The sequence below is a fragment of the Lipotes vexillifer genome, unplaced genomic scaffold (assembly GCF_000442215.2).
Source record: "Lipotes vexillifer unplaced genomic scaffold, Lipotes_vexillifer_v1.1 scaffold180, whole genome shotgun sequence".
NCBI classification, from domain to species: Eukaryota; Metazoa; Chordata; class Mammalia; order Artiodactyla; family Lipotidae; genus Lipotes; species Lipotes vexillifer.
Genome location: NW_006796149.1, coordinates 1,710,828 through 1,723,693, shown reverse-complemented (window position 1 = coordinate 1,723,693; position 12,866 = coordinate 1,710,828).

Sequence of the window (12,866 nt, the reverse complement as noted above, 5' to 3'; positions counted from 1 at the left end):
GTTATTTAAGCTACCCAGTCTGTGGTTCTTTGTTACTGTAGCCCTAGCAAACGAATGCAGAGGGCAAGGGCTCTGAGATGGGAAAGAAATGAATGAGTTCAAGGAACAGGCAGGTCAGGGGAGCCCGGTGGGCGAGGGAGAGAGGAGAATTGGATAAAGGTGATGTGCGCCAACTACCAACCCCCTGCGAGTATAAGGCTTGGCTCTCTTCCTTGAGTTCAGAGCCAGGTCTGGGAATGTGGTGTGAGATAAGCTCTTATAAGAAAGAGACCACAAAATACAGTGGCTTAAGTAGGGCAGAAGTTTGTTTTTCTTCCATCCGATGGAACAGAGGAGGGTGAGAGGGTGGGAGCTGGGAGGACTGGATGCTGATAGGACAGAGCTGCCATCTTTGACCCTTCTCTGGGTCTGAGGCAGTAGCTCCAGGTGGTGCCATCCCCCAGCAGGTGACAGCGTGGGGTGGGGAGGGAGGGAAATGGAGGCCTGGAGCTGCCGTATAAAGAAGCCGTGATCTGCAAGGCACAGGCATGACTTCTGTTCTCAACCCATTGGCTGGAGGTCAGCGTCTAGGACAGGGGGTCTCTAGCTATCACCTGAGGAGTCCAATTTCCAAGAGTTCCCTGCTAACTCAGAGAGTTGTGTTTCTAAAAGTTAGAAAGTGTCTAGCCTCTGGGGAACAGTTAGCAGTCTCTGTCCCAGCCTAACCTCAGTTAGCTAGAGGGCTGGACTCATCTTTTTTTTTTTTTTTAATGAATTTATTTATTTTTGGCTGCTTTGGGTCTTCATTGCCGTGCACAGGCTTTCCTTTAGCTGTGGCGAGCGGGGGCCACTCTTCTTTGCGGTGCATGGGCTTCAGTAGTTGTGGCACGTGGGCCCAGTGGTTGTGGCTTGCTTGCTCTAGAGCGCAGGCTCAGCAGTTCTGGCGTATGGGCTTAGTCGCTCCGCGGCATGTGGGATCTTCCCAGACCAGGGCTCGAACCCGCAACCCCTGCCTTGGCAGGTGGATTCCCAACCACTGCGCCACGAGGGAAGCCCTGGACTCATCTTTAGCTCTTCCCTCAAGGCTCCAAGGTGGTAGAGGTGACATTCAAAGTGGACTGTCACTTGTCTGCTATCATCTCTCCAATGGTTTCCCAAGAAGAGCTCCTCTAGTGAGATGGCCAGCCAGATAGCCTGTGCTAAAGCCTCTCTCGCTCCCAGCACAGCTCTGAAAAAATCTCCCTGCTTCACCCACAAGAACCCCTCCCTGGTCATTGTGTTTTCTGACATCTGGGCCTTGTCTTGTATCCTTCATGATCGTGAGCCGCCTGGGGCAGGCAGCTTTTGCGTCTGGCACACTCTGCGACTCTCCAGCACTCTGAACCTTTACTGCCTGTCAGAAGCATTTATTAATATTGCTGCTAATAATAGTAACTAGCAGGGGTGGACGGGCTCAAACATGTCAGAAGGCAGTGTTTCCCATTACTGTGCTTTCATTGTTCACTGGAACATAACAGGCGGGATAGATTCAGACTTGCCTTTTCAGTTCTCTTACTCAGGTTACTGATCCCATTACTAGAAGTCCTGCTTTACTGGCATCCGCAGAAACATGCGGCAAATACAGGCTGTAGGGCGTTCTCATGTTCCGTTTACGCAGGCTGAGATGGAAAATTTGGTGTCTGTGAAAGATAAAAGCTCTGTAGCCCGAGGTTGTCTTGAAGTGGGGTGGGCACAAAGGCTGAGTGTAGGCTGAATCTTGCCTGCCTTCTTGGTTGCTAAATGGACAACGACAGGCAGAGAAAGCAAAATTACCTGCCTTTAGATCTATACTCCTATCTCTCATTCTTTAAAAAATTTCTCTGTCCAGGACCGTATAAATTGATATAAATTGCCAACCTTACTGAATCGATGTTTATGTCAAAAAATATGCAGGGAGCTTTCTATGAATTATCCCCTTTGAACCTCCCAGTAACACACTGCTGTAGACACTGTCAGTTGCTCAAACTTTCTTCAAGCCAGCAGAATCCATTGCCTATTACAGAGGCAGAAAATGTAGGTTCTTACTTTTACAGCTGCCCTTGCAGCTCTGGCAATAGTCATGTGACCCAATATTGGCCAATTAAACTGATAACAGAGGGGAACTCTGCTGGGGGAATTCTGAGCAAGATAAAATCTGTCTGATAAAAGAGATATGAGGAAAAGCTGCATCTCCTTCTTCTTACCTTTGAATATGCTTTTGTTAAGACATGATGTTTGGAGCCTTGGCAGCCATTTTGCAATAATGAGGGAGAGTGGCAAGAGATCCTCAGAGAAGCCCTGACAAGGTTGAGGCACTGATCTTGCTTGGAATCATCTCCCTCTAGATCAGCTGTTATGTGAAAAAAATTAAATCCTTTTAATTTAAGCCCACAGTAGCTGAATACTCTGTTATGTGCAGTTGGGAGCATCCTAATACATCTCTGCTCCCTTCCACTTCCTTTCATTACCCTCTCCTTGGGAAAGAATCAAAGACCTCTTTCCACATGCTCAGTGATGCCCACAATTCCTTAAACAGGAGACAAGGCCTTGCATTTCTAGGATGACCCTGGGTTTGGTTTGCCCAGGACCCTTCTGGGACAGTTCTGGTTTATACCTACTGTTCTGGTGTAATTTTAAAGGATGCTAAAAATACTCCTGGATGGATGATAAATTCTATGGCCACTTGAATGCTTTTTCAGAGAAAAACCTGAAGGGTGAGTACCACTGCAAGAGGAGAACACACAGCTTTCAATTCACAGTGAAGGGGCAAATGGCTAGGGTTTTGGGAGAGAGCATAGGAGGGAGCACACAGGGTGCAAGGGGGTCCCCAGGGTAGGTAAAGGCCCAGAATGAGAAACTGGGTGCTCTAATGGCAAACCTCACCCACTCCCTAGATTTCGAGTTATCTGCTCTGCTCCTAAGAAATACACGCCTTTGTTCCTGTGTTTTTGTTCTTTCTCTGCTTTCTCTCCTTTCACATGGTCCCAATCTACCTTTTACCAGTGCCCGTGGGCTTATTGGAACCTACCCCTTGGCAAAAGGTCTCAAACTCTTGCCCAGATAACTCCCTGCTTTCCTGACATCTTTCCAAGTTCTCCACAAGATTGACAAAGGTGTTATGTAAAGTGATAGTTACCCTCACTTACGCTGTTTCGAGTCTGTTTTTTTCCAGACTGACCCCTCAAAACTTAAAGTTATTTGGAGCATACCCCACCCCTACTCCCTCCTTTTTCTGGACACTCCCTGACCCTGAATAACTGAAAATCAGGCCTGCCTCCACCCCTCCTCCCATCAGTTGATGATGTTTTACCTGCCTCCTGTGCTAATAAAAACAAGTCACATATAGGGCGGGTTACCTATCCTGGCAACAAGTATTTGAAATGCATAAATTAGTCTTGATTTAAATTGTACAGGCTCATTATCTGTGAGAAAACCGGGCTGCCTCATATGCCTATTAGAATGATGAGTGGTGTGCCTGCAGCCCCAATAGCCGTCCCTGGGAAGGTGAATCCAGGAATAGCATGAGCCCTTGTGCTCCCAGCAGCAGCACAAAGATGTGAGGCAGCCAGCTTGGGAGGGCTGAGGTTTCTAGCCTTCCTGCTGGGACTGTGGATGGGCAGGGGGCTTGGCAGGGAAGGACCCCATTTTTCCTGATTCTTAAATGGAGACACAGTACAGGAGATGAGCTTCTTTTAGTTTGCTTTCCACATCTGACCATCAGGGCAAAATTTGGGCTTGTGCAGCTGTGGGAAGCTGGAGAAATGCTTAAGGGGCTTTGGGCCACACTCAGCTGGGTTTGGAGAGGTACGGGGGCTGCGATCACTGCACAGATTTCTATCGCTCGCAGCCTGATCTGTGGGAAACTCCTAAGAGAGGGTTACTTTAATCCTCCAAGAAGAAATCTTTTAACTCATCCAACAATAATCTGAGTGCCTACTACAGACTAAGCTAAGATCAGAGGCTACAAGAGTGACCCAAAACACAACCTCGTCCCTAAGAAGCTTTTCAGTTTGCTGGGAATTTCAGACAAGATAACAGGTCATTATAATACAGAGTCTGAATGCTACTGGTAATAAAAAGAAAGTTTCCAGAAAGATGACAGTGTATCCTTTCAATGTCATACTAAAGTATTGTCTAATAGGCCAGCCCGTAGGTCTTCTGACAGCCTTGATTTGGCTAACTATTACTATATAAGTTAGGATCTAGTCCTTGAAAAGTTAGATCTTAATTGGTAGGAAACTGATACATTGCAAATCATTTTTGTCTGGTAAAGATGTAGATGATTTCTGTCCATCGGAAAAGACAGCTCCTAAGGGTTATGGTTTTATTGCCTATGGGACATTATATTACATCCAGTTTTGGATCTAAGATAGCAATCTTACATCAGCATTGTTTCTTTCACTGACCCCGTATAAATCAGTTTCTCTTATGTTCCTTTGATCCAGCTTTATTACCCTGCTGGCACCCTCATTAATGAGTTAAATGAATCTTTGACATAGGCTCATGATGTATTTGTGTGAGAGTTGTGTCTTTAGCCTTCTGGAAATTATAATGTGAAACTACCTTAGAGGTAAGGTGCTAAGGGGTCACAGATGAGGGATACCAAACCCAGTCTTAGGGGTTTAGGGAAGATTTCTCAGACAGATCATCTAAAGCCAGATATGAAGGATGAAGGAGTTAGTTTGGCAAAGATGGAAGGGGGCTGGTGTGCTAGGGAGAAGGAAGAAGCTTATGCAAAGGCTGGAGATGAGACACCTGCATTAACAGGTCATGAAACCCAAAAACGTGAGTAGTGAGAGGCAAGGCTGGAGAGGAAAGCAACAGCCAGATCATGGAGGACATCAATGCTATGACAAGGAACTTGGTCTTTATACAGAGGGCATAGGGATGTCACTAAGGAGTTTTTAAACAGGGACAAGGCATGGTTGGATTTGGCTCCTGGGTTCACTGTTTCATAACCCAGGTGGAAATCTCATTCACCTGTAGAATGATTGCAGCTTGCTGAGGCTGCTTATAAAATGCCTATACAATTATGCTTCACTCCAGTTTGCTCTACAATTAAAAGATATACTGGTGAATAAATTCATGGATATATATATATATATATATATATATAAAACAAATGCCCAAGAATGGATATTTACCACTTATAATGCTTTCTTTCTCTATTCTGGTCAAAAGTAAAAATAGAAAAAGCAGATGTGCAAACAAGCAAGGCTGACATATTTCAAAATACAACTCAAAGTAATGGGCAAATCAGAGCTGAAGGAGGAGACTCCAGGGACCAGCTATTATATGCAATTGCTTTGGTCAAAAAGGTTTCTGCTTCTTTCAAGTTTCCTTGGCCAGATGTTTCCATTTCAGCAATAAATTTTAAAGCAATTTTGCATTTTTAGCACAAGGAAACATTTATCTTGTTATGATACAGCTTGCTGAGGACTTTTCAGCAATCATAGCACTTTTGTTTCTTGTCTCATTTCATCTTCACAAGAGCCTATGAGGCAGAGAGGGTGACTGCTACTGTGCCCATTTCACAGATGGAGAAACCAAGGTCCAGAATGGTGATTTGCCAGTAATCACTGCAAGTTAAGAGTCAGAGACTGGAAAAGGATGATCTTGTTACCAATGCCCTGAAATTTTTACTTACTAGGTGTTTAATAAATGCAACGAAGGAACAATTCCATTCTGTTCTTCCCCCCTTACTATGTATTAAATGTATAAGTATACATCTATGTGTTTTTTTACTTGTTAAGTTTACTAAATTATAAGTTCCATTAGGGCAGTTTTCTATTGCTCTATGACAAACAGCCCTAAAACCCAATGGCTTGAAACCAGTAATTTACTGTTTCTCATGATTCTGTGAGTCAGGGATTTGGGCAGGGCTCAGCTGGTTGGGTCTTTTGTTCCACACGGTGTCAGGCAGGGCTCACTCAACTGCATTATGCTGGTGGTTGGGTTGGACTATGTAGTGATTAATTTTGTGTGTCAACTTGGCTGGAATGTGGTGCCCAGATATTTGGTCAAACATTATTCTGATGTTTCTACAAAGGTTTTCTGGATGAGGTTAACATTTAAATCAGTGGATTTTGAGTAAAGCAGACTGCCCTCTATAATGTGGGTGGGCCTCATCCAATCAGCTGACAGTCTGAATAGAACAAAACAATGACCTCCCCTAAGCAAGAAGGAATTCTCTACTAGATGACATTTGAACTTGAACTGAAACATATGTACTACCCTGGTCTCCAGCCTGATGGTCTTCAGACTTGAACCACAACACTGGCTCTTCCCTGGGTCTCCCCTGCTGGCTTACCTTGCAGATTTTGGGCTTGCCAGCCTCCATAATCATGTGAACCCATTCCTTAGATTAGTCTGTCTGCCTATCCATCTGTCTACCTACCTACCTACGTACCTACCTACCTACCTTCTGTTGGTTCTGTTTCTCTGGAGAACTCTGACTATAGATTGAAAGGTCCATGAAGTCCACCCAGATATCTGGTGCCTTGGTTCCCCTCCATGTGGCCACCCTCTCTTCACATGGCTAGCTTGGGCTTCCTCACAGCATGGCAGTCTCAGGGTAGTCAGATTACATGGCAGCTGAGATGTAAGAAAAGCGGAAGCTGCCAGTGCTCTTAAACTTTGTACTTTAGTGTCTCAGAATATCTCTTCTACTGTATTCTATTGAACCACCAAGCCAGATTCAAGGTGAGGGTAAATAGACTCCACCTACTGATGAGAGGATTGACAGAGTCTCATTGCAAAAGACATGAGTGATGAGAGACACTATTGCAGCCATTTCTAGAAACAATTTGTCGTAGGCAGGGACCATGTTTTCTTCCTAACAACCTAGAGTTGTTGGCAATATTAAACACATCAAAGGGCAGAACACAATAAATATTTCTTGAAAAGATATATGTGTTTATGTGTGTTTGCATGTGTATAAAATGCACAGTGTGTATGATAGTGGCGTCAAAGACCCATTTTGGCTTCATATACCCATAGGTGAGACCTCATATATAGCAATAGATGGTCCTTTGAAAAGCAAAATAAGGATGCAGTTAAGAACTTAGGTTTTAGAGTGAGACTGCCGGGCTCCATATCCAGGCTCTACTACTTATAAGCTGTACGATCCTGGTTAAGTTTTTACCCTCTCTGTGCTTCAGTTTCCTCACTTATAAGAAGCTTACAAATGATACTCACTTCTTAGGACTGTTATGTGCCTTAAAATACAGGTGAGATAATATGAGTAAAGGGCATAGCACAGGTTTGGCAAATTATTAGTGATTTTATTATTTATTATAAATATTCTTGTTATTAGATTTGTGTCTGTGTTTGTGTACTGCCCACTACAACATATAGCTCTTCCTCTCTGTCCATGTGGAATCTGCCCGTCTTTCTCTTTCTCTCTCTGAACGCTGCTATTCCATCTGTGACCACAGTCCCTCGGCAAGCCACAACTATGCTATGTCATTTGGAGTTGTGTGTCAGTGGGCTTGGGCATTTGGAGAGACACAAATAACAGTGGATGTTGCTTCATGTCATCATTTCCTCCAACAGATGCTTGAGTACCTTGTACAGCCTCTCACCCACTCCCATTCCCCATGGCCTGCTTCCTGGAGTTGCTTCCAGGCAGGCATACATGGTGTTGTGGCTGGTTACTGGCCAGAATTTTGGTGCGGCCACCTCACAAAGCCTGTGTCATAGACGGCTCTGTCAATTGCCTAAGAAGCAAGATGTGTTCTGGAAGTTGGTCTGGCTCCATGGCAAGCAGGTTGCCTGCAGTCCTGAGCTCCAAATCTTCAGTTCTTCGTTGGTGTTGTATTCTATCTTTCAGGGCTCCAAGGACACCCTGGCTTTCTGGATTAGGTACTGAAGTCAAGACGAATGAGTTGGCTTTGAGTTATGGCTTTGGCTTGGATTCTGTCTGCGTGGGTTTAGTCGGCTTCTATACCCCGTTGTGTCAAAGGCTCTATTAATCATTTGTTGCTGGCTCCTACAGTTGTTTCTTTCACCTGGATTATAAAGAGCTATGAGGTTTTGATCAATCCATTATTTGATTTATGGTTAGTGACTCCCTAATTGCCAAGATTCCTGCATTCACCAGGGCTAGACTCTTTACTATACAGAGAGTTAGAGACCACTTATGGTTGATCAAGTTGGGCACTGCACAAAGGTGCCCAGCCAAGTGGGCTGGTGTGGGCTGAAATCCAGCCCATGCTCAGTTTACTAACCCATGCACCTTGGCTTGGACTGAAGGAGCACCTTTTTCTAATTTGCCCTTGGTAGGACGTGTTGAAGGATTTACCCTGTACAGGAGGCGGAAAATCATGCTGGTTATTCGGAGCTGATCTTTAGCATGTGTACTCTCAAAAGGAGACATCTGATATGAAATAGCTCAATTCAAAGACGACTTCCTACCTTTCAACCTCACTGCCAACGCATCCCTAGAATCCAAGTCTGCACCAGAATGCGTCTCTGTTTCCATTCTCCACCATGGGTACTTCCTGATGGGCTTGGGACTCAGGATTAGCATATATCTGGCTTAAAAAAATCCAAGCCTGTGCCACTTTATATGTCCTTCATTAGTAATTGGGGTTTGGTGAAGGGTAATGATGTCACTTAGAGGAAAAGGCACCCCAAATTCCTAATGCTGTTCTTCCTGAAAGAAGGCTGTTCAGGAGAATGGATAGTGGAGCGAGCCCTGCCTCTCAGTCTGCTGTCTCCTCCTTCTTTCAGAGTTTGGAATTCATTCTTTTACTCAAGAGATATTTACTGCAGGAGGCAATTAGGTCTGGCATCATGCAACAAGAATTCAAATACAGGCAAGTTATTTAACTTTTCTGTGCCTCCATTTTTTCATCTGTAAAATGGCGGTAATGCTAGGTCCTACCGCAAAGGGTTGTTGTTGTGATTAAATGAATTAATTTGTGTAACCTACGCCTGACACAGTGCAGGCCCTCAATAGAAGTTAGCTCTTACTTATGGAGCATCTATAATGGGCCAGGCACTGGGTAAACACTGAAGGGGATCCAGGTAGCCATGTAATGCACTCCAGGCCTTCTGCAAGTTTACTGTCTAGTAAGGACCATAAGGCAGGTAACTCCATCACGTACTACGGGGCAGTATACCAAAGGTTCTCAAACTTTAGTGAGTATAAGAAGCACCTACGTTAGCCGTTAGGGCAATGTAAATCAGAAAAAAAACGAGATACCATTTCGCACCCGCTAGGATGATTAGAATTTAGAAAGGCAGGTAAGGATGTGGTGAGAATGTGGAGAAATCTGAACCCTCATTTTCTGCCAGTGAGAATGTAAAATGGTGCGGCTACTGAGGAAAACAATCTGATGGTTCCTCAGAAAGTTAGACATAGAATTACCCCGTGACCTAGCAATTACATCCCTAGACATATAACCAGGAGAAATGAAGACATAAGTCCACACAAAAACTTGTACCCAAGTCTTCATAGTAGTATTATTTATAATAGGCAATATTATACGTGGTAGAACAGTGCAAATATCCATTAACTGATGAATGGGAAAATAAAATATGGACTATTGTTCAGGCATGAAGAGAAATGAAGTGCTGATGCATGCTTCAGCGTGGAAGAACACTGAAAACACTATGTTAAGTGAAAGAAGCCAGTCACAAAGGACCACGTATTGCAGGATTTCACTTATATGAAATGTCCAGCATGGGTAAATCTATAGAAACAGAAATAGATCAGTGATTGCCTACAGCTGAGACAGAGGAGTGGGAATTGAGGAGTGATATCTAAAGCATCTGGAGTTTTCTGGGGGGATAATAAAAGTTTTTAAAATTGATTGTGGTAACGGTTGCATATACTAAAAGCCATTGAATTGTACACTTTGAATGGGTGAATTGGATGGCATGTGACCTATACACCAGTAAATTTTTTTTTTAAGTATCTGGAGTGTTTGTTAAAAAATGCATATTTTCTGCACCTTACAGGTTAAAGTTAATGGAGGGAGAGAGACTTTCCAGGAACAGAGAACAGCACAAGTCACATTCATGGGTCAGAGGGTCTGACAGAACTTAAGCTGGTGTCTCCTCAGGTCTGAATCTTGCCAAGGGACGGAAGTGGGTGAAAGAAGAACATTCATGGTCTTACTGAGCGTCTCCTTTTCCTTCTTCAACCCTCTGAGCTTCTGCTATCAGGGTATTTTTAGACACTTCACACAAACTAATAAGCCAGGCCAGGAAAATGTCAGAGAGAGGATGGGGAGGGATAAGGAGGTCAGCAGGCGAGTGACAGCAGTTCACGGCAGTCTCTGCTCTTAGACCTGAGCTCTGTAATAGCTTCTGTGTTTGAAACTGTCACTATGTGAGTTAGAAATGGGCCAAAAGGTAGCTATTAACAATCCACTGAAGGTCTTACTTTAATGCCCAAAGGGGCTCTTTGGAGCTGGCTCTTTCTGTCTTCCCTATAGAAGTCTTTTATGTGGCTTACTCTTCCTATGACCTCAGGATCAACAGTTTTCCGGAAAGGGCAAAATATCAGACACTCAAACAGTTACCCTAGGGAGGTGGGCAAGGGGAAAGGTGATCTGAAGACGTACATCTAATAAATACCAGGTGGAACCAATGAAATCCGTGCAAGTGACAGGGCTAGGGAGGGAGAGAGGCAGGAAAGCTTCTAGAAAGAGAAGAAGAAATATAATGTCCAAATCTAACTTTGAAGGGTAAAGTGAAAACCTCATCAGATTAATATTAGCTACAGAGTTGAAGTAACTGTGAGTTATAAAGAGTGGTATTTTTTTCCGCATTCCTTGGTAACTTGTGGTTCTTTGTAACCAACTTGAGAGGTGACCAACTTGTCCTGGATCGTCTGGGACTTTCCTGGTTTTCAAACCAAAAGTCTCATGTCCCAGGAGTCCTCTCAGTCCCGGCAAACTGGACCAGTTGCTCACTCTGTTGGTAATATAGGCATCCCATCCTCTGTGCCTCAGGGAAGAGATGACGCAGTAGAACACAGAACAAAAGAGTCAGTTCTTGGCTTCTGAGTTTCAAAGCCTAGACCGAGATATGAAACAGGATGGTGTAAGATTGTACGATCATGTAAGAGCAAGGCTTCCACCCCAGGCCAGATACAGATTCTGAGATGGCGGGGGATGGCGGTAGGACCAGACAAGGAAGAGATCCTAGAGCAGTGTTGTCAACAGAACTTTCCGGGATGATGGAAGTGTTCTATAACAAACATTGTGGTAGCCACCAGCCACGTACGGCTACGGAGCACTTGAGATGTGGTTAGTATTGCTAATTTAGCATATTCTACCCAATTTAAATTTGAATGATCACTGCACTGGGCAGCTCAGTCTTAGATTCTGCTAGGACATTTCCCCAGGAAGTTGGCTGATGCTGAATGATGGACTCTGCAGATAAGATTGGGGAACCAAGAGCAGAATGGATGTGAGCCTCATTGAGGGGGGATGGGAAGACTCCAGAAGTCCCTAAGCCAATAAGGCATGAAAGCGGAAGGTATATTTGTTCAGTGAGTCAAGACAGGTCCAAGGCAAACTTACAGAGGTTTCTGGGGTCCCAGGATGTCGTTGGCAATACTGTGTATCCTGTGCACTGTGGAGTAACCCAGACATGACACAGCGAGTTGGCAGATCTGCAGATGCTTGGTGGCTAGGAAGAAGGGAGGGCCCAGCTCTGACTCACACAGAACAAAGACTAAATGACATGCAAAGTCATCTCAGTGGATGCCACCACAGACAAGCAACAACACAGAAGGATGGCTGCCCTCTCACCCTGCCATTCTGAATCCACATTAGCTCCCTGCAACTTACGCAAAACCCAGGGAGAAGCTGTGAATCGACGGAGATGAAGTTTCCATCATCAGAAGGAAAGGGGGATTTAACATAGACATTAGGTTCAGATATAGGAAAATAAAGTTATATTTCTTAACACAACTGAATACATAGACTGAGGCTTGTACCCTCCTCTACTCTCTCACATACTGATGTTTCCTCTTGCATCATATTGTGCCAAGTACGTGACAAACATTATCTAAGTTTACAACAGTCTATGAAGGAAGTACTACTATTACCCCCATTCTACAGATGAGGCAACTGAGGCCCAGAAAGTTCTTGTAACTCTCTTATAGACCTCCAAGGCTCATAAATGTTGAAGTCAAGATTCCATGCTAGGTCTTTCTGCCCTTCAAAATATTTAAGCTCTATCCGGGTTGGAATCTGTTTATCTACTTCAAATCCTATTTTCTTCTAGAAACAATACCCCTCTTCTCTCAGAGAAGGCTTACCTCACTCTAAATATGTGCTTTGAATAGAGGCTACCAATCAGGATAACTTACCTCCCAGGCCAGATGAGGAAGAAGTAATGATATGGATTCAAACCCCATTTTTGTTTCCTTTTGGACTCATAGTGACACCCTATTTTCCCGGCTCTGTTGCAATTAAATGGAACATGTGAATTCTGGCCAATGGAATGTGGGAATGTGGGAAGATGTGATGTGTGCCTTTTACTAAAAGAGAGGGAGAGACAGACAGACTGGGAGGTATGAGGAAGCAAAGACATAAATCAGGTTAGAGAAGTATGTCTAGGAAGGACGTGGATGTGGTCCCTGACATATAACGCTGACTAAACACAAATAGAAGAGCTACTACATTTGTCAGAGAAACCACAAGCCTGAACTTAAAAGAAAAGAAAAACTCTTGGATTGTCGAGGTTGTAAAACAATCTCAGGCCTCTAAACTCACTCCAGGAAGAATCAGGTTCCCAAAGCTGGGGAGCCTCCAAGGAGACCGTGCTTGTCAGCATCTAGTTCAGACATGCCAGGGAGGATGACGGACAAGGCAGTGTTTCCCAGAGACCAGAATTAGATCAAGTCA